Below are 23,249 nucleotides of genomic sequence, written 5' to 3'. Positions count from 1 at the left end.
TATAGGGAATAGGGTGCTATTTGGGAGGCAGACATGGGAACTTATCTCATCCATACAGTGCGATGACGATATCAAAGCAATATGGGGAACAGTAGGGCGTCACAATGTCTACTGTACATCCCAAATGGCACCCTATACCCTATATAGTGCACTACTATTGACCAGGGCCTATAGGGTAGTGCACTAGGGAGTAGGATGCCATTTGGGACACACACACGTCATATTTATGAGTTATGACACATCGAGATATGTTCCCATACGTACTGTACATGTGAATGACAGCATTAAAGGAGTAAGCGTATAAGACATCTGTGTGGCAGGGACTTCTTTAACTTCTCATTCTCCAGAAACCCTTCATGCTTTGATTGTTTGCTGACATGACAAATAGGAGAATAGGAGAGACACATGTAGTCAGAGAAAATATTGATACTAAAAATGAACCAAGCGTTACTGGCAAATTATAATCTATCTGTGAAATAAAACATAACAGATGGCAATCAAACAACATAGTTTTCTATCAAACAAAGAGTGTCCAAAATTGTGCCCTATTCCCTATTTAGTGCACTACTTTTGACCAGGACCCATAGGGCTCTGGTCAAAAGTAGTGCACTATATAGGGTATAGGGTGCCATTTGCTACGCAGCCATAGTCTTTAATAAATAAATATCAAAGAAGATGATCTAATTTCACACTTGAGGAAAGACGAACATTGTTGAAAGCTACATGTACAATGGTGCTAATTACACCAAATCAACACGCCTTTGTGACTTGATTAGGCAAAATCAGCACACTCATACACATCCTTTGTGACAAGGATCCTTTTGAAAAACCACATCCCTTTCCGCTGAATAAACTTTTCCCACTAAACGTGAATAAACGTTCTGTGGAAATACCTTGGATGTTGTAGTCTGCATACCATGCTTTATAATATGTCTGTGTTAACATGGGAGAGAGGCTGCTGATGTAAATCCTGACACATCCCTGTACAGGAACAACCCTCAGGCTACGTCCCAATTGACACCCTATTCCCTGTATAGTGCACTACTTTTGACTAGCCTTATGGGTCCTGGTCAAAAGTAGTGCACTACATAGGGAATAGGGTGCCATTGGGACACAAGTCTGGGGCTGAGAGGCTTTCTTTAGACCACATCCCGTTTGGAAGGTGGGAGCGATGGAGGTAGTTGAAACAGGAGGCGGCACAGCGAGGGTTTGGCATGGTGCGGCGGCGGCACCGCTTGGTGAGACATGGCGGGCGCACATTTGAACAAGGCGTTCATACGGTGCCGGAGCAGGGTGTCTTCTCACACTCAAACCAGCACAATGTCTGTGGTGGGTGTGTGTGGGGAGGGGTGTGTGTGTCGAGTGTATGTGTGTGTTTGTGTATGTGCGTGTGTGCACACGTGGTAACATATGTGTCTGTGTAAGCTTTTGCGCATGGAAAACAGAATCTGACACCGATGTCTCCTCCGTAACGTTCAGACAGCCACAGTTTAACTTCCACACACACACAACCCGCAGACAGCCACAATTTAATTTCCACACGCCTAGGCAAACAGAGAACTGTTAGAAATGTAACTGTGGTCAGTGGGGATCATTTATGCTCATCACCACAGCTAGTGTTTAAAGCACAAGACACACAACCTACAAAGATCATCGGGTTGCAGACCTTGGTTGAATAACTATTAAAAATCTGTCTAATACTTTGAGCGTTTGCTTTAGCCTGCCTGGAGTGCCAGGACTTTTCTATTGGTTCCATTGCAACAGGGAAGTTCAATCAACAGTGCTAGCACGCGCAATCAACAGCCGTGCCTCCTGCTCGCCTGTGCTGTAGCAGCCTACGAACTGCTCCCGGACTTACTTATTGCTGTTCACTGGACCTTATGATCACTCAGCTACACAGCTAATGCCTGCTGGACTGTTCCTTTACACTGTACCCCATCCTGTTTATCTGTTTAGTCTCAGCCCAAACTTTCGTCGCCATTACAAGTTGTTGTCTTAGCCCTCTCAAATAACACCTGTGATTGCATTATGCCTCTCTCCCATGTCAATATGCCTAGCCTATTGCTGTTTGGATTAGTTCTTATTATACCATTTCACTGTAGAGCCCCCAGTCCCGCTCAAGCAGCGACAGAGAGCACCTTTGTTCCACCCCCCATACACGTGGAGACCGGCTCAATCGATACCTCCAGTGATGCTATCTCTTTCATAGTTACCTAATGCTTAGGTGTACCTCCACTGTACTCATATCCTTCCATATCCTTGTCTGTACATAATGCCCTGAATCTATTCTACAACGCCCGGAAATCTGCCCCTTTTATTCTCTGTGCCCAACGCACTAGAAGACCAGTTCTTAAAGCCTTTAGCCGTATCCTAATTCTATTCCTCCTCTGTTCCTCTGGTGATGTAGAGGTTAACCCAGGCCCTGTAGCCCCCAGTATCACTCCTACCCCCCAGGCGCTATCATTTGTTGACTTCTGTAACCGTAAAGGCCTTGGTTTCTTGCATATTAACATCAGAAGCCTCCTCCCCAAGTTTTAATTATTCACTGCGTTAGCACACTCTGCCAACCCTGATGTTCTAGCAGTGTCTGAATCTTGGCTAAGGAAGGCCACCAAAAATTCAGAAATGTCCATCCCGAACTACAACATTTTCCATCTAGATATAACTGCCAAAGCGGGCGGAGTTGCAAGCTGCTGTATAGATAGCCTGCAGAGCTCTATCATACTATCCAGGTCTGTGCCCAAACAGTTTGAGCTTCTACTTCTAAAAATCCACCTTTCCAGAAATAAGTCTCTCACTGTTGCCACTTGCTACAGACCCCCCTCAGCCCCCAGTTGTGCCCTGGACACCATATGTGAATTGCTTGCCCCCCATCTATCCTCAGAGTTCATACTGCTTGGTGACCTAAACTGGGAAATGCTTAACACCCCGGCCGTCCTACAATCTAAATTAGATGCCCTCCATCTCACACAAATTATCAAGGAACCTACCAGGTACAACCCTAAATCCGTAAACATAGGCACACTCATAGATATCATCCTGACTAATTTACCCTCTAAATACACCTCCGCTGTCTTCAACCAGGATCTCAGCGATCACTGCCTCATTGCCTGCGTCCGTAATGGGTCTGCGGTCAAACGACCACCCCTCATCACTGTCAAACGCTCCCTAAAACACTTCAGCGAGCAGGCCTTTCTAATTGACCTGGCCCGGGTATCCTGGATGGATATTGACCTCATTCCGTCAGTAGAGGATGCCTGGATGTTCTTAAAAAGTGCTTTCCTCTCCATCTTAAATAAGCATGCCCCATTCAGAAAAATAAATCTGAACTAAGAACAGATATAGCCCCTGGTTCACCCCAGACTTGACTGCCCTTGACCAGCATAAAAACATCCTGTGGCGTACTGCATTAGCATCGAACAGCCCCTGCGATATGCAACTTTTCAGGGAAGTCAGGAACCAATATACACAGTCAGTTAGGAAAGCAAAGGCTAGCTCCTGTAGCACTAACTCCAAAAGGTTTTGGGACACTGTAAAGTCCACAGAGAATAAGAACACCTCCTCCCAGCTACGCACTGCACTGAGGCTAGGAAACACTGTCACCACCGATAAATCTACGATAATCGAGAATTTCAATAAGCATTTTGCTATGGCTGGCCATGCTTTCCACCTGGCTACCCCTACCCCGGCCACCAGCTCTGCACCCTCCGCTGCAACTTGCCCATGCCTCCCCTGCTTCTCCTTCACCCAAATTCAGATAGCTGATGTCCTGAAAGAGCTGCTAAATCTGGACCCCTACAAATCAGCTGGGCTAGACATTCTGGACCCTTTCTTTCTAAAATTAGCCGCCGAAATTGTTGCAACCCCTATTACTAGCCTGTTCAACCTCTCTTTCGTATCATCTGAGATCCCCAGAGATTGGAAAGCTGCCGCGGTCATCCACCTCTTCAAAGGGGGTGACACTCTAGATCCACATTTTTACAGACCTATATCCATCTATCTATCCATCTATCCATCGAAAGTATTTGAAAGCCAAGTTAACAAACAGATCACTGACCATTTCGAATCCCACCGTACCTTCTCCGCTATGCAATCTGGTTTCCGAGCTGGTCATGGGTGCACCTCAGCCACGCTCAAGGTCCTAAACGATATAATAACCGCGATCGATAAAAGACAGTACTGTGTAGCCATCTTCATCGACCTGGCCATGGCTTTTGACTCTGTCAATCACTGCATTCTTATTGGCAGACTAAATAGCCTTGGTTTCTCAAATGACTGCCTCGCCTGGTTCACTAACTACTTCTCAGATAGAGTTCAATGTGTCAAATCGGAGGGCCTGTTGTCTGGACCTCTGGCAGTCTCTATGGGGGTGCCACAGGGTTAAATTCTTGGGCCGACTCTATTCTCTGTCTATATCAATGATGTCGCTCTTGCTGCTGGTGACTCTCAGATCCTCCTCTACGCAGACGACTCCATTTTGTATACATCTGGCCCTTTACTGGACACTGTGTTAACAAACCTCCAAACGAGCTTCAATGCCATACAGCACTCCTTCCGTGGCCTCCAACTGCTCTTAAACGCTAGTAAAACTAAATGCATGCTCTTCAATCGAACGCTGCTTGCACCCGCCCGCCCGATTAGAATCACTACTCTCGGCGGGTCTGACTTAGAATATGTGGACAACTACAAATACCTAGGTGTCTGGTTAGACCGTAAACTCTCCTTCCAGACTCACATTAAGCATCTCCAATCCAAAGCTAAATCTAGAATTGGCTTCCTACTTCGCAACAAAGCCTCCTTCACTCATGCTGCTAAACATGCCCTCGTAAAACTGACTATCCTACCGATCCTTAACTTCGGCGATGTCATTTACAAAATAGCTTCCAACACTCTACTCAGCAAATTCGATGTAGTCTATCACAGTGCCATCCGTTTTGTCACCAAAGCCCCATATACTACCCACCATTGTGACCTGTACGCTCTTGTTGGCTGGCCCTCACTACATATTCGTCGCCAAACCCACTGGCTCCAGGTCATCTATAAATCACTTCTAGGCAAATCCCCACCTTATCTTAGATCATTGGTCACCATAGCAACACCCACCCGTGGTATGCGTTCCAGCAGGTATATCTCACTGGTCATCCCCAAAGCCAACACCTCCTTTGGCCGCCATTCCTTCCAGTTCTCTGCTGCAAATGACTGGAACGAACTGCAAAAATCTCTGAAGCTGGAGACACTTATCTCCCTCACTAACTTTAAGCATCAGTTGTCAGAGCAGCTTACCGATCACTGCACCTGTACACAGCCCATCTGTAATTAGCCCACCCAACTACCTCATCCCCATATTGTTATTTACATTGTTTTTAATTTTGCTCATTTGCACCCCAGTATCTCTATTTGCACATCATCTTCTGCACATCTATCACTCCAGTGTTAATACTAAATTGTAATTATTTTGCACTATGGCCTATTTACTGCCTTACCTCCATAACTTACTACATTTGCACACACATCTCCCGAGTGGCGCAGTGGTCTAAGGCACTGCATCACAGTGCTAGCTGTGCCACTAGAGATCCTGGTTCGAATCCAGGCTCTGTCGTAGCCGGTCGCGACCGGGAGACCCATGAGGCGGCGCACAATTGGTCCAGGGTAGGGGAGGGAATGGCCGGCAGGGATGTAGCTCAGTTGGTAGAGCATGGCGTTTGCAACGCCAGGGTTGTGGGTTCGATTCCCACGGGGGGCCAGTATTAAAAAACATTTTAAAAAATAATAATGTATGCACTCACTAACTGTAAGTTGCTCTGGATAAGAGTGTCTGCTAAATGACTAAAATGTAATATAGATTTTCTATTGTGTTATTGACTGTACGTTTTGTTTATTCCATATGTAACTCTGTGTTGTTGTTGTTTTTATCGCACTGCTTTGCTTTATCTTGGCCAGGTCGCAGTTGTAAATGAGAACTTGTTCTCAACTGGCTTACCTGGTTAAATAAAGGTGAAATAAATAAATAAATTTAAAAAATCAAGCACAGCTAACGCATTTGAAATTATTAAAAAATAGTATTTAAACCCAGGTCTGTCTGGTTTGGATGAAAAAAGGGTAGAGCAATAATAGATTATGTATGCGTTCCAAATTGCACCCCATTTCCTTTATAGTGCACTACTTTTGACCAGCGCCCATAGTGCACACTATATAGGCAACAGAGTACAATTTGGGACACATCCATTGTGTTATGATAGGTTTAATTATGTAAAAACATGGCATCAATCACATCCAGGTTTTTATTCAATGGTTCAGTCAGTGCAGAAAAAAGAAACAATATTTTCATCCATTTTGTAAGTATTTGCATGTCAATAGAAGTATAACAAAAGTCCTAGCTACAAAAGGAACAGTCGTAGATCAACATAACAGTGTAGACCAGGATTGTTAACTTTCCCAAACTGTCCAGGTTTTCCTGAGAAATCCTGGTAGGAGGAATCGGGATTCCAGACTTCCTGCTTATTATCTCCAGATTCCGAGAATATTGCAACTGTGATTTCTGGAAAACCTGAGAACTTTGGGAAAGTAACCTTAATTTAGCAACCCTTATCAGGGGCAAGTTCAATAAGGTGACGTTAGTTCTCTAAAGTCGCAGGCTCCTGAACAGACCCATGGTGTGATGAATAAACAATCTACAAGTTATTAACAGAATTTAGAATGAAGGGAATTTAGAATGAACAGAATTTAGTGTGAAAGAAGGAAGAATATCCTCTTCAAATCAAGGTGAGTATCTGAACCAAAGCCTGCATACCAGCTACTGTTTTTTAAAACAATGCAACTTTAGTAATAAAATAAAAACAGATCTGGGATCAGGCTATAGAATGTAGTGTGGGAAAAATCATCTTCAATTCAAGGTGAATATCTGCTCCATTATTTTATTCCCTTGAAAACCATTCTGCTTTAAAAACCTCCAGCCCTTAAGTGCCTATCCAGAGATTGGTTCTATACAGTACATGTGTTACAGTCTCAAAGTATGCATCTAGCTTCAAGAAAAAAGTATGGCAACAACTAAATGCTTTTTTTTCCTCTTTCAAATCCCCCAAAGAGGTAAGCATGCAAAAATAGCAAACACAAAGAAATAGTTATATTTCATACTTCATACTTTAAAGTCGTCATATTTTCTACAATAGTTCACACATCTTGGCGCTATATGGTCTAAGAAATATCAACCTCTGTGGAAAAAGTATACAATCTTTTTTTATATTTCTCACTGAGTGAATTATAAAAAATAATGGTCTCTGTACACAATATTGAAAATGCCCAGTGGTTTGCATAATTATTTGATTGGATCAATGTCTCTCTCTCTGGTCTTCATCACTATAGGCCTGTGAAAACACACACACACACACAAAGACGAAAACATCAGTCTCCTTAGAAACCAAGATTCAGACACAATTCAACAACCAACCGCTAATAAGAAATAATAGCCTGAGCAATTACAATAAAACCGACTTTAATATTTGAACATGTCAAAGATAAACATGAGTTGGAAAATGAGTATGAGGCCTGGTTGGTTGGGGACCGAGAGAGACGGTTCCAGAGGGCTCTGAGTTCTGGGGCTGCGTCCCAAATGGCACCCTATTCCCTATATAGTGCACAATTTTTTACCAGAGCCCTATAGGCCCTGGTCAAAAGAAGTGCACTATATAGGGAATAGGGTGCCATCTGGGACACAGCCATATGGGATATGAGTGATAGTGCATGGTGACTTCAGCACCCAGAGTTGGGGTTTGGGTTGGTTGTTACTATAGTTACTGTGGCAGCATTGTTAGCTCATGGCGTGTCAGATAGCCAAAGCGTCGCCCCGACCAGGGCCTCTCTAACATCTCTCTGTAGGCTCTCTCTCTATCTATCTCTCCCTCCCTCTCTATCGATCTCTCACTCTCCAACCTGGCGCTCTCTTTCTCCATCTCTCTCTCTCACTCTCTGTCCCTCACTCTTTCTCTCTCCAGACTGTCACACGCTCTCTCTCTCTCTTGCTCTCTCTCCCTCCGTTCTCCCTCCCTCTCTCTCTCTCTGACTCTGGGAACTGTGGGCAGAACTTGTCGACCAGCTAGCGCTACAAGAAGGCAGAACCACAGAGAACCTCCTCTAACCAACCAGACACTCTCTGTCTGCGTCCCAAATGGCCCCCAGGTTCTGGTCAAAGGTAGTGCACTATATAGGGAATAGGGTGCCGTTTGGGACACACACTTTCCCTCTGACCAAACCTTCTGTAAAGACTTGACGCTGTCTGTCTGCAGTGAGTTTAAACACTGTAAACACTGTTCCCTCTGCACCCAACACTGACTTAATGGAACTGGGTATCAGAGGTGCCTTTCTCCTTCTCTCTCTCACTCTCACCCTCTCTCGCTCCAAAATGGCCGATGTCCACCAATCGCATTGCAGAGCAAGTACGTCTTCCAATCTAAGGACTCATTGGTGGGTCTATAAAGGAAAGTGGAGGCTTCTGAGTCACCTATTGCAAGTTGCCGGGGCAACATACACTGCAGTGGTTGCCGGGGACTGAGTGAGGTCATTGACAGACAGACATGGAGGCTCTGTCAAATAAAGTCGCCTCTCGTCCCTAATGGGATAAAGAAATCGTCTCAACCCAACGCGATGGCTTCAGACACTACTAATGAGAAACAGACCGGCTGATATTATGGTGTTATTGGATGGCTTTTTGATCCATATAATAATATATCATAATATCACAATGATATAGCATAATATAATCCATATTACTATAATCCATGACTGCTACCTGGTATAAAGCCTTTGCAAGACTAGATCGTTATGCTTTTGAGTGTAAATTATGTTACACCTTTAGGAGTCAAGTTGAAATATGTTACAGTTTTCAAAACGTATACTGTATATGACAGACTGGTTGATTTCTGGTCTTATTGGATGGCTTTTTCATCCATATAATCATGTAATCATAATATAATCTATATACTGTAATCATATCCATGCTACCTGGTACTGTATAGTGACTTTTGGTAGTCTCCCACTGGGCACACACTGGTTGAATCAACGTTGTTTCCACGTAATTTCAATTAAATGATGTTGAAGCCGTGTGGAATAGATGTTGAATTGACATCTGTGCCCAGTGGACTGGTAGACCACGTTTTTATGATGTTATTGTGAAACCCATATTTTACCATATTTTGCAAAAATATGTAACAGTTTTAAGAGTAAAGCTTGAATAACATGATAGGATTTTCAAAATGGGAATATGACAGAGAGATGATTGTTGATTATGACTATACAGTGAGGGAAAAAAGTATTTGATCACCTGCTGATTTTGTACGTTTGCCCACTGAAAAAGAAATGATCAGTCTAGAAATGTTAATGGTAGGTTTATTTGAACAGTGAGAGACAGAATAACAACAAAAAAATCCAGAAAAACACATGTCAAGAATGTTATAAATTGATTTGCATTTTAATGAGGGAAATAAGTATTTGACCCCCTCTCAATCAGAAAGATGTCTGGCTCCCAGGTGTCTTTTATACAGGTAATGAGCTGAGATTAGGAGCACACTCTTAAAGGGAGTGTTCCTAATCTCAGCTTGTTACCTGTATAAAAGACATCTGTCCACAGAAGCAATTAATCAATCAGATTCCAAACTCTCCACCATGGCCAAGCCCAAAGAGCTCTCCAAGGATGTCAGGGACAAGATTGTAGACCTACACAAGGCTGGAATGGGCTACAAGGCCATCGCCAAGCAGCTTGGTGAGAAGGTGACAACAGTTGGTACGATTATTCGCAAATGGAAGAAACACAAAAGTACTGTCAATCTCCTCGGCCTGGGGCTCCATGCAAGATCTCACCTCGTGGAGTTGCAATGACCATGAGAACGGTGAGGAATCAGCCCAGAACTACACGGGAGGATCTTGTCAATGATCTCAAGGCAGCTGGGACCATAGTCACCAAAAAAACAATTGGTAACACACTATGACGTGAGGGACTGAAATCCTGCAGCGCCCGCAAGGTCCCCCTGCTCAAGATAGCACATATACAGGGCCGTCTGAAGTTTGCCAATGAACATCTGAATGATTCAGAGGAGAACTGGTAACCAGAGTCGTTCAAGGGAATTCGGGACATGGGTGACTAGTTAACGTTAGCTTGGCTCTCTCTGTGTGTTCGTGCCGTGGGAGGAGGATTTTTTTCGTTGGCAGAAGGCAATGGCTAGCTAGTATGCTAACTATTCTAGCTAACTAACTGGCTGAATAAGTTGACGACGGACTCGCTCAAGCTGTCGGGACTAACCCACAACGTTAGACACGGACACGAATGATCTGCTTGGTGTGTTGACACACTGGTGGTTTGTTGTGGCCGAGTATTGGTGCTAAACCGTGTTGTTGGAGGCTGGCATGCTAGTTGGCTGTGGCGTCATAGGATTCGGTGTCCTGGACGGTTTTCACGGAAGAATACTGTACCAAGTTAGCTAGTGAATAAACTAAGTTAGTCTATTCCTAGAAAACATTGAACCGCTGTAGTTTACAACAATTATAGTTTCTGAGGTGGAAGTTGGGAGAGTTATATTTGGGTGTTTCAGTGAAACGTAAGTGAGGGAGGCCCCGCTCTCTCGCTTTCCCAGATGTTTAGTTCATTTCATTCCGATCTCCTTTGCATTATTGTAGCCATTTTCTGTAGCCTGTCAACTATGCGTCTGTCTATCCCTGTTCTCTCCTCTCCGCACAGGCTATACAAACGCCTCACATCGCGTGGCTGCTGCCACTCTAACCTGGTGGTCCCTGCGCGCACGACCCACGTGGAGTTCCAGGTCTCCGGCAGCCTCTGGAACTGCCGTTCTGCGGCCCACAAGGCAGAGTTAATCTCAGCCTATGCTACCCTCCAGTCCCTCAACTTCTTGGCGCTGACGGAAACATGGATTACTACTGAAAACACTGCTACTCCTACTGCTCTCTCCTCGTCTGACCATGTGTTCTCACAAACCCCGAGAGCATCTGGTCAGCGGTGTGGTGGCACAGGAATCCTCATCTCTCCCAAGTGGACATTCTCTCTTTTTCCCCTGACCCATCTGTCTATCTCCTCATTTGAATTCCATGCTGTCACAGTCACTAGCCCATTCAAGCTTAACATCCTTATCATTTATCGCCCTCCAGGTTCCCTTGGAGAGTTCATCAATGAGCTTGACGCCTTGATAAGTTCCTGTCCTGAGGATGGCTCACCCCTCACAGTTCTGGGTGACTTCAACCTCCCTACGTCTACCTTTGACTCATTTCTCTCTGCCTCCTTCTTTCCACTCCTCTCCTCTTTTGACCTCACCCTCTCACCGTCCCCCCCTACTCACAAGGCAGGCAATACGCTTGACCTCATCTTTACTAGATGCTGTTCTTCTACTAATCTCACTGCAACTCCCCTCCATGTCTCCGACCACTACTTTGTATCCTTTTCTCTCTCGCTCTCCTCCAACACTACTCACTCTGCCCCTACTCAGATGGTAATGCGCCGTCGCAACATTCGCTCTCTCTCTCCCGCTACTCTCTCCTCTTCCATCCTATCATCTCTTCCCTCTGCTCAACCCTTCTCCCTCCAATCTCCTGATTCTGCCTCCTCAACCCTCCTCTCCTCCCTTTCTGGATGTCCCCTATCCTCCCGGCCAGCTCGGTCCTCCCCTCCTGCTCCGTGGCTTGACGACTCATTGCGAGCTCACAGAACAGGGCTCCGGGAAGCCAAGCGGAAATGGAGGAAAACTAGACTCCCTGTGGACCTGGCATCTTTTCACTCCCTCCTCTCTACATTTTCTTCCTCTGTTTCTGCTGCTAAAGCCACTTTCTACCACTCTAAATTCCAAGCATCTGCCTCTAACCATAGGAAGCTCTTTGCCACCTTCTCCTCCCTGCTGAATCCTCCTCCCCCCCCCGCCCCCCCCTACCTCTCTGTGGATGACTTCGTCAACCATTTTGAAAAGAAGGTTGACGACATCCGATCCTCGTTTGTTAAGTCAAATGACACTGCTGGTCCTGCTCACACTGCCCTACCCTATGCTTTGACTTCTTTCTCCCCTCTCTCTCCAGATGAAATCTTGCGACTTGTGACGGCCGGCCGCCCAACAACCTGCCCGCTTGACCCTATCCCCTCCTCTCTTCTCCAGACCATTTCCGGAGACCTTCTCCCTTACCTCACCTCGCTCATCAACTCATCCTTGACCGCTGGCTATGTCCCTTCCGTCTTCAAGAGAGCGAGAGTTGCACCCCTTCTCAAAAAACCTACACTCGAACCCTCCGATGTCAACAACTACAGACCAGTATCCCTTCTTTCTTTTCTCTCCAAAACTCTTGAGTGTGCCGTCTTTAGCCAACTCTCTTGCTATCTCTCTCAGAATGACCTTCTTGATCCAAACCAGTCAGGTTTCAAGACTGGTCATTCAACTGAGACTGCTCTTCTCTGTGTCACGGAGGCTCTCCGCACTGCTAAAGCTAACTCTCTCTCCTCTGCTCTTGTCCTTCTAGACCTGTCTGCTGCCTTTGATACTGTGAACCATCAGATCCTCCTCTCCACCCTCTCCGAGTTGGGCATCTCCGGCGCGGCTCACTCTTGGATTGTGTCCTACCTGACAGGTCGCTCCTACCAAGTGGCATGTCGAGAATCTGTCTCTGCACCACATGCTCTCACCACTGGTGTCCCCCATGGCTCAGTTCTAGGCCCTCTCCTATTCTCGCTATACACCAAGTCACTTGGCTCTGTCATATCCTCACATGGCCTCTCCTATCATTGCTACGCAGACGACACACAACTAATCTTCTCCTTTCCCCCTTCTGATAACCAGTTGGCGAATCGCATCTCTGCATGTCTGGCTGACATATAAGTGTGGATGACGGATCACCACCTCAAGTTGAACCTCGGCAAGACGGAGCTGCTCTTCCTCCCGGGGAAGGACTGCCCGTTCCATGATCTCGCCATCACGGTTGACAACTCCGTTGTGTCCTCCTCCCAGAGTGCGAAGAGCCTTGGCGTGACCCTGGACAACACCCTGTCGTTCTCCGCTAACATCAAGGCGTTGACCCGATCCTGTAGGTTCATGCTCTACAACATTCTGAGAGTACGACCCTGCCTTACACAGGAAGCGGCACAGGTCCTAATCCAGGCACTTGTCATCTCCTGTCTGGATTACTGCAACTCGCTGTTGGCTGGGCTCCCTGCCTGTGTCATTAAACCCCTACAACTCATCCAGAATGCCGCAGCCCGTCTGGTGTTCAACCTTCCCAAGTTCTCTCACGTCACCCCGCTCCTCCGCACACTCCACTGGCTTCCAGTTGAAGCTCGCATCTGCTACAAGACCATGGTGCTTGCCTACAGAGCTGTGAGGGGAACGGCACCTCCGTACCTTCAGGCTCTGATCAGTCCCTACACCCAAACGAGGGCATTGCGTTCATCCACCTCTGGCCTGCTGGCCCCACTACCTCTGCGGAAGCACAGTTCCCGCTCAGCCCAGTCAAAACTGTTCGCTGCTCTGGCACCCCAATGGTGGAACAAGCTCCCTCACGATGCCAGGACAGCGGAGTCACTCACCACCTTCCGAAGACACTTGAAACCCCACCTCTTTAAGGAATACCTGGGATAGGATAAAGTAATCTTTCTAACCCCCCTTTACCCCACCCCCCAAAAAAAAAAAATATATATATTGTAAAGTTGTTATCCCACTGGCTATAAGGTGAATGCACCAATTTGTAAGTCGCTCTGGATAAGAGCGTCTGCTAAATGACGTAAATGTAACTGGGTGAAAGTGTTGTGGTCAGATGAGACCAAAATGGAGCTCTTTGGCATCAACTCAACTCGCCGTGTTTGGAGGAGGAGGAATGCTGCCTATGACCCCAAGAACACCATCCCCACCGTCAAACATGGAGGTGGAAACATCATGCTTTGGGGTTGTTTTTCTGCTAAGGGGACAGGACAACTTCACCGCATCAAAGGGACGATGGACGGGGCCATGTACCGTCAAATCTTGGGTGAGAACCTCCTTCCCTCAGCCAGGGCATTGAAAATGGGTCGTGGATGGGTATTCCAGCATGACAATGACCCAAAACACACGGCCAAGGCAACAAAGGAGTATCTCAAGAAGAAGCACATTAAGGTTCTGGAGTGGCCTAGCCAGTCTCCAGACCTTAATCCCATAGAAAATCTGTGGAGGGAGCTGAAGGTTCGAGTTGCCAAACATCAGCCTCGAAACCTTAATGACTTGGAGAAGATCTGCAAAGAGGAGCGGGACAAAATCCCTCCTGAGATGTGTGCAAACCTAGTGGCCAACTACAAGAAACGTCTGACCTCTGTGATTGCCAACAAGGGTTTAGCCACCAAGTACTAAGTAATGTTTTGCAGAGGGGTCAAATACTTATTTCCCTCATTAAAATGCAAATCAATTTATAACATTTTTGACATGCGTTCTTCTGGATTTTTTTTTTGTTATTCTGTCTCTCACTGTTCAAATAAACCTACCATTAAAATTATAGACTGATCATGTCTTTGTCAGTGGGCAAACTTACAAAATCAGCAGGGGATCAAATACTTTTTTCCCTCACTGTAGTTGATTGGGTTATTTTATTGTTGTGATTATGATTGATTGTGACAGACTAGTACCTTTGGGTTTAGATGCTCACCTGAGAACACCGATCTCTTATTGGCATCTTGTACCCCACCTGTGAATACATAAGAACAGACAATAACACTAATTAGTCTACATAACTGGGACTGACTGACATCCCATCCAATGTGCCAACATATTGTAGCGATTTCAGGGGGATTCCAGCTGGGACTCTTTTGGAGGAGTTTGTGACACTCTCATCAAGGGTTGCTGCCAATAGCATATCAAAAAATAACACTATCAGCACCCAGCAAACTAACTACATAGACACCAATCATTATAGAGACGTTGGCAGTTGTATACACACATGACCCTGTTAATTCATCAAGTTAAAGCAAAAATACACTAAAAAAATATCTGAAAGGAAAAATCCACTAAAAAACTATTTCACATTTACATTTACGTCATTTAGCAGACGCTCTTATCCAGAGCGACTTACAAATTGGTTCATTCACCTTATAGCCAGTGGGATAACCACTTTACAATATGTTTTTTTTTTTTGGGGGGGGGGGGGGGGAGGGGGGGGGGGGGTAAGGGGGGGTTAGAAGGATTACTTGATCCTATCCCAGGTATTCCTTAAAGAGGTGGGGCTTCAAGTGTCTCCAGAAGGTGGTGAGTGACTCCGCTGTCCTGGCGTCGTGAGGGAGCTTGTTCCACCATTGGGGTGCCAGAGCAGCGAACAGTTTTGACTGGGCTGAGCGGGAACTGTGCTTCCGCAGAGGTAGGGGGGCCAGCAGGCCAGAGGTGGATGAACGCGATGCCCTCGTTTGGGTGTAGGGACTGATCAGAGCCTGAAGGTACGGAGGTGCCGTTCCCCTCACAGCTCCGTAGGCAAGCACCATGGTCTTGTAGCAGATGCGAGCTTCAACTGGAAGCCAGTGGAGTGTGCGGAGGAGCGGGGTGACTTGAGAGAACTTGGGAAGGTTGAACACCAGACGGGCTGCGGCATTCTGGATGAGTTGTAGGGGTTTAATGGCACAGGCAGGGAGCCCAGCCAACAGCGAGTTGCAGTAATCCAGACGGGAGATCACAAGTGCCTGGATTAGGACCTGTGCCGCTTCCTGTGTAAGGCAGGGTCGTACTCTCCGAATGTTGTAGAGCATGAACCTACAGGATCGGGTCACCGCCTTGATGTTAGCGGAGAACGACAGGGTGTTGTCCAGGGTCACGCCAAGGCTCTTCGCACTCTGGGAGGAGGACACAACGGAGTTGTCAACCGTGATGGCGAGATCATGGAACGGGCAGTCCTTCCCCGGGAGGAAGAGCAGCTCCGTCTTGCCGAGGTCCAGCTTGAGGTGGTGATCCGTCATCCACACTGATATGTCTGCCAGACATGCAGAGATGCGATTCGCCACCTGGTTATCAGAAGGGGGAAAGGAGAAGATTAGTTGTGTGTCGTCTGCGTAGAAATGATAGGAGAGGCCATGTGAGGATATGACAGAGCCAAGTGACTTGGTGTATAGCGAGAATAGGAGAGGGCCTAGAACTGAGCCCTGGGGGACACCAGTGGTGAGAGCACGTGGTGCAGAGACAGATTCTCGCCATGCCACTTGGTAGGAGCGACCGGTCAGGTAGGACGCAATCCAAAAGTGAGCTGCGCCGGAGATGCCCAGCTCGGAGAGGGTGGAGAGGAGGATCTGATGGTTCACAGTATCAAAGGCAGCAGACAGGTCTAGAAGGACAAGAGCAGAGGAGAGAGAGTTAGCTTTAGCAGTGCGGAGAGCCTCCGTGACACAGAGAAGAGCAGTCTCAGTTGAATGACCAGTCTTGAAACCTGACTGGTTTGGATCAAGAAGGTCATTCTGAGAGAGATAGCAAGAGAGTTGGCTAAAGACGGCACGCTCAAGAGTTTTGGAGAGAAAAGAAAGAAGGGATACTGGTCTGTAGTTGTTGACATCAGAGGGATCGAGTGTTGGTTTTTTGAGAAGGGGTGCAACTCTCGCTCTCTTGACGGAAGGGACATAGCCAGCGGTCAAGGATGAGTTGATGAGCGAGGTGAGGTAAGGGAGAAGGTCACCGGAGATGGTCTGGAGAAGAGGATAGGGTCAAGCGGGCAGGTTGTTGGCTGGCCGGCCGTCACAAGTCGCAAGATTTTATCTGGAGAGAGAGGGGAGAAAGAAGTCAAAGCATAGGGTAGGGCAGTGTGAGCAGGACCAGCAGTGTCATTTGACTTAACAAACGAGGATCGGATGTCGTCAACCTTCTTTTCAAAATGGTTGACGAAGTCATCCACAGAGAGGGAGGAGGGGGGAGGGGGAGGAGGATTCAGCAGGGAGGAGAAGGTGGCAAAGAGCTTCCTAGGGTTAGAGGCAGATGCTTGGAATTTAGAGTGGTAGAAAGTGGCTTTAGCAGCAGAAACAGATGAAGAAAATGTAGAGAGGAGGGAGTGAAAAGATGCCAGGTCCGCAGGGAGTCTAGTTTTCCTCCATTTCCTGCCCGGAGCCCTGTTCTGTGAGCTCGCAATGAGTCATCAAGCCACGGAGCAGGAGGGGAGGACCGAGCCGGCCGGGAGGATAGGGGACATAGAGAGTCAAAGGATGCAGAAAGGGAGGAGAGGAGGGTTGAGGAGGCAGAATCAGGAGATTGGAGGGAGAAGGATTGAGCAGAGGGAAGAGATGATAGGATGGAAGAGAGTAGCGGGAGAGAGAGAGCGAAGGTTGCAACGGCGCATTACCATCTGAGTAGGGGCAGAGTGAGTAGTGTTGGAGGAGAGCGAGAGAGAAAAGGATACAAAGTAGTGGTCGGAGACATGGAGGGGAGTTGCAGTGAGATTAGTAGAAGAACAGCATCTAGTAAAGATGAGGTCAAGCGTATTGCCTGCCTTGTGAGTAGGGGGGGACGGTGAGAGGGTGAGGTCAAAAGAGGAGAGGAGTGGAAAGAAGGAGGCAGAGAGAAATGAGCCAAAGGTAGACGTAGGGAGGTTGAAGTCACCCAGAACTGTGAGGGGTGAGCCATCCTCAGGAAAGGAACTTATCAAGGTGTCAAGCTCATTGATGAACTCTCCAAGGGAACTATGTTTTAGTATTTATTGCATTACGCCACTGTTGATGCAGTCCCAAAATGTTTTGCACGTCAGCAGTGGACTAATGAAAAAAATACCAAAATATAGTTTTTAAGTGGAGTTTTCCTTTAAGTTTAATAAATTGGGTAGTTAGTCTGAGACATGAGCCACAGGATGGTTGGGAGGAGAAGGGGACAGGAGGGGGACTGACTATTCCATTGACTACAGACTACTTTCATCTCATTGAGGTCGATGCGGTTACCCCATTGTGGAAGTCTCTAGAATAACAGGAAATAGCTATGGATGGCTTTTTTCTTTATTATGTAGCTCTGTGCCATAGACTTGGCGCCAGCTCAGACACACAAACCAAGGCACTGGCATGGCAGCAGAGATGAGGGGAGAGGGGCTGGGAAGGGAGGGGGGGTGTCACTGTGCCAATGAGCTAAGACACATACATCTAACGACACACACACACACACACACATACACACACATACACACACACACACACACATGCACACACACACACATGCACGCACACACTTACTGAGTCAGTCAGCAGCCATCACACCCCATGAGCCCTCTCTCATGCCTAACATGACTTTCTCATGTCTTGCAGCTGGGCATTTCTTTCTCTCCTTCTCACTGTCTTTCTCTTGCTACCTCTCTTCTCCATCTCTCTCTCCCTCTCTCTCCCTCTCTCTCTCTCCCCTCTCCTCCTCCACCTCTCTCTCTCCCTCTCTCTCCCCTCTCCTCCTCCACCTCTCTCTCTCTCTCTCTCCCTCTCTCTCCCTCTCTCTCCCCTCTCCTCCTCCACCTCTCTCTCCCTCTCTCTCCCTCTCTCTCCCCTCTCCTCCTTCACCTCTCTCTCTCCCTCTCTCTCCCCTCTCATCCTCTCCCTCTCTCTCTCTCTCCCTCTCTCTCTCTCCCCTCTCCTCCTCCTCCTCTCTCTCTCCCTCTCTCTCCCTCTCTCTCCCCTCTCCTCCTCCACCTCTCTCTCTCTCCCTCTCTCTCCCTCTCTCTCCCCTCTCCTCCTCCACCTCTCTCTCTCCGTCTCTCTCCCCTCTCATCCTCTCCCTCTCCCTCCCCTCTCCTCCTCAACCTCTTTCTCTCCCTCCCTCTCTCCAGTAGTGTGTGGCTTGTATCCTTTTCTAAACACATCATTGCCATAGTATATTAGCTAAATACATTCACTCACTTCACCAGATATATTCCTTTGGCACGACTAGCCTCCATACTCAAGAGAGACCTGTCATGTAGGCTTACGGTTCCATTTGATTGCCGCCATTTTGCGTAACGCAATGTTTGGTTTGACTTGGAATTCCTGCCTGCATCCCAAATGGCACGCTATTCCCTATATAGTGCACTACTTTTGACCAGAACCATATGGGCCCTGGTCAAAGGTAGCGCACTACATAGGGAATAGGGTGGCATTTGGGACACATTAAATGATACATTATTTGCAGGACATTGCTGTCACTGTTCTGGGATAGAGAGGAATTAGGGTCAAATGACAGATTCAGTTCCATCTGGCTTGATACATAAATGAAATTAATTTACTTCAACATGAACAGAATTCTGTACGATGAACTGTACTTACACTGTAGCGGTAGAATCGACCCACACTGAAGAAGTTGGCTATGTGTGAATATGCACTCTCCTTCTGTATGTTTTTTCAATGACAGAGACCGGCATGCAATAAAGGGGAGACAGAGAGAAGGGAGATACTGAGTTGGGCCGGTAGGTGCCGGGATTCGTGCCCACGCAGTCAGGGGAATCGTATATGTGCTGAAGGCGGTGGTCTTAACTACAAGGCCACCATCAGGCTTATGTACAGTATGTGTGTTCATTGACACATTTCTAAAATACCAGGATCTGAAGCCATCTCTGAGGATGTGGCGATACGCAACTCTCACCATAAAAGTTAAGAGAACGTTCATTTGACGGTTTCATAGGACCATTGAGACCATATTAGATTATTATTTATTACATATTAATAATTATTACATATTACTACATTCAACTGATTTATTGAATTGAACATCAAGAGGGGAGGTCTGATATAATTATTTCATGTTCAAAGATGGAGGCTGCATCCCAAATGGCACCCTATTCCCTATATAGTGTACTACTTTTGCCCAGAGCCCTATGGGCCCTGTAGGGAATAGGGTGCAATTTGGGATGCGTACCTAGTGATGTCATGTTCAAAGGACAGAGAGAGAGAGTAGTGTCGTACCCAAGCCAGACTTATATAACGATTTATGGATTCATGAGATGCAATGGAGAGTCCTTCATGTCCATCGACTAGCTCTTAACGTGAATACATCTCTTAAAGTACGGCTGGAGATGTAATCTTCGACAATATCAACAACCTTATCCACCCAGAAATCACATATTCAAGCTTTTAAAACTTCACAAGATGTCTGCCTCCTGTGTAGCAACGGTAATTTCATGCCTAAACTCTCATTGTCTTGTACTGAATTTAACAGTGTACATTAAGGTATAAATCCCCTCTTTTAGGCCGTTGAAAAGCCATACTTTGTATATTAATCACTGAAAATTTGAGTAATGACATGAATAAATTGAACTAAGGAAATGACAGTGTGTGGCTAATGGCATTAAGAGAGCGATCAGTCATCTTATGGACAGTAGAATACCACTGACTTCATGAGAAAGTTTAACACTGTGAAACACTGAGGAAAAATGACTTCCCCTTGTGAGTCAGTATGGGAGAGAGACGAGAAAAAGAAAGGTGGGGAGAGAAATAAACATCAAAGAGGATAAAGATGGAAAGAGAGATAGAAAGAGAGTGATAAAGGGAGAGAGAGCGAGATACAGAGAGAGAGAAAGAGAGAGACAGGGACAGAAAGAGAAAAAGAGCAGAGGAAGAGAGGGAGTGGATGAAAAGTGTAAGGCACGCTTACTCACACTTGTCCTGCTCAGGTGGTTCCAGAATGTCACTCTCTGTGTCACTGGGAACGTGCCATGGCTGTCTGATGGCCTGCAGCTGCTGGTAGAACTCATCCTGGAGGAGAGGAGATGGGATGGTTGGAGAGGCGATGGGAGGAGAGGAGAGGGGGGGAGGGTAGGGGAGGAGACATTACAGGGTTGACTCATGCTGTAGGTAAACAACATAGATTACAAAACGACCTACCAATCATTTTGAGAGGTTGTTTTTAAGTTTAACAAAGATAATACACAGGTTATTTGATGGAAAGCTGCATACAGTGCATTCGGAAAGTATTCAGACCCCTTGACTTTTTCCACATTTTGTTACGTTACAGCTTTATTCTAAAACGGTTTAAATTAAAATGTTTCCTCATCAATCTATACACTTAATGACAAAGCGAAAACAGGTTTGTAGAAATTTTAGCACATTGATTCAAAATATAAACATAAATACCCTATTTACATAAGTATTCATACCCGTTGTTATGAGACTCGAAATTGAGCTCAGGTGCATCCTGTTTCCATTGAACATCCTTGAGATGTTTCTACAACTTGATTGGAGTCCACCTGTGGTAAATTCAATTGCTTGGACATGATTTGGAAAGGCACACACCTGTCTATATAAGGTCCCACAGTTGACAGTGCATGTCAGAGCAAAAACCAAGCCATGAGGTCGAAGGAATTTTCCGTAGAGCTCCGAGACAGGATTGTGTCAAGGCACAGATCTGGGGAAGGGTACCAAAAGATTTCTGCAGCACTGAAGGTCCCCAAGAACACAGTGGCCTCCATCATTCTTAAATGGAATAAGTTTGGAACCACCAAGACTCTTCTTAGAGCTGGCCGCCCTACCAAACTGAGCAATCGGGGGAGAAGGGCCTTTGTCAGGGAGGTGACCAATGACCCAATGGTCACTCTGACATAGCTAAAGAGTTCCTCTGTGGAGATGGGAGAACTTTACAGAAGGACAACCATCTCTGCAATCAGGCCTTTATGGTAGAGTGGCCAGATGGAAGCCACTCCTCAGTAAAAGGCACATGACATCCCTCTTGGAGTTTGCAAAAAGGCACCTAAAGGACTCAGACCATGAGAAACAAGATTCTCTGGTCTGATGAAACCAAGATTGAACTCTTTGGCCTGAATGACAAGCGTCACGTCTGGAGGAAACCTGGCACCATCTGGGAGACTAGTCAGGATCGAGGGAAAGATGAACGGAGCAGAGTACAGAGAGATCCTTGATGAAAACCTGCTCCAGACCGCTCAGGACCTCAGACTAGGGTGAAGGTTCTACTTCCAACAGGACAATGACCCTAAGCACACAGCCAAGACAACGCAGGAGTGGCTTCGGGACAAGTCTCTGAATGTCATTGAGTGGCCCAGCCAGAGCCCGGACTTGAACCCGATCTAACATCTCTGGAGAGACCTGAAAATAGCTGTGCAGCGACGCTCCCCATCCAACCTGACAGAGCTTGAGAGGAACTCCCCAAATACAGGTGTGCCAAGCTTGTAGCGTCACACCCAAGAAGACTCGAGGCTATAATCGCTGCCAAATGTGCTTCAACAAAGTACTGAGTGAAGGGTCTGAATACTTATGTAAATGTAATATTTCCGTTTTTTATGTTGTATACATTTGCTAAAATTTCTAAAAACCTGTTTTTGCTTTGTCATTATGGGGTATTGTGTGTAGATTGATGAGGGATTTTTTTTTTTGAATACGGCTGTAACGCAACAAAATGTGGAAAAAGTCAAGGGGTCTGAATACTTTCCGAATGCACTGTACATAGCTATACATTTACAAACATAGGCCTACAACATGAACTGGGCCAAAGTTTAGAGTGAACCAGAAAAAACATGTTCATCCCAGTCAAAACTATTCGCTGCTCTGGCACCCCAATGGTGGAACAAGCTCCCCCACAACGCCAGGACAGCGGAGTCACTGACCACCTTCCGGAGACACTTGAAACCCTACCTCTTTAAGGAATACCTGGAATAGTATAAAAGTAATCCTTCTACCCCCAGCCCAACCCCCGATTTATAAAAAATAAAATAATAATTGGGTGGTTGTCCCACTGGCTATCATAAGTTGAATGCACCAATTTGTAAGTCGCTCTGGATAAGAGCGTCTGCTAAATGACGTAAATGTAAATGTAAAAATATGTATCTGATACAGCTGTTAGATGTCTGTTAGCAACTTTCACACATCGCACAGAATGTGGATCTAGCGTTTGTCGGCTGATTGTTCAGCACGCTGTGTTTTAGGGACCACCCACTGTAGACGTCTGACTGACGACATTTAGCTCGATTCTACATGTAAAATCGGTGCGCACTTCGGTTTGCAAATTACTGCCGGCACTCTGTTCTGAGGTACTAAGTACTCTCGGCTGGCAAACTCTATTGGTGTGTCTGAACCTTAACATTCTGTCATTTTTAAACAATTCATTTTTATTTTTTATTTCTAAACGTCTTGATGGTTGAAAACAGAGAAAGTATGTCTCTCTCTCTCTCGTTGCAATCTCCTTTCTCTCTCTCTTGTTCCATCTCCATCTGTCTCTCTCTCATCGCTATCTCGTTCCATCTCTCTCTCTCTCTCTCTCTCTCTCTCTCTCTCTCTCTCTCTCTCTCTCTCTCTCATCTCTCTCTCTCTCTCTCTCTTCTCTGCTCTCTCTCTCCTC

General features: G+C 46.3%; 1 long non-coding RNA gene across 1 annotated transcript; it reads right to left on the bottom strand.

The window, feature by feature from the left end:
* Positions 1-6,350: 6,350 nt before the first annotated feature.
* LOC311146679 lies at positions 6,351-20,652 on the bottom strand. Its single transcript, XR_014614708.1, has 3 exons — positions 20,560-20,652; positions 14,647-14,685; positions 6,351-7,364 (listed from the first exon to the last, which is right to left on the bottom strand). It is a non-coding gene; the product is annotated as an uncharacterized lncRNA (long non-coding RNA).
* Positions 20,653-23,249: the final 2,597 nt, after the last annotated feature.

The sequence above is a fragment of the Coregonus lavaretus genome, assembly GCF_964263955.1.
Source record: "Coregonus lavaretus genome assembly, chromosome: 2".
Taxonomy (NCBI): Eukaryota; Metazoa; Chordata; class Actinopteri; order Salmoniformes; family Salmonidae; genus Coregonus; species Coregonus lavaretus.
Note: the sequence above shows the minus strand (reverse complement) of the source record. Positions and strands in the feature narration are given on the sequence as shown.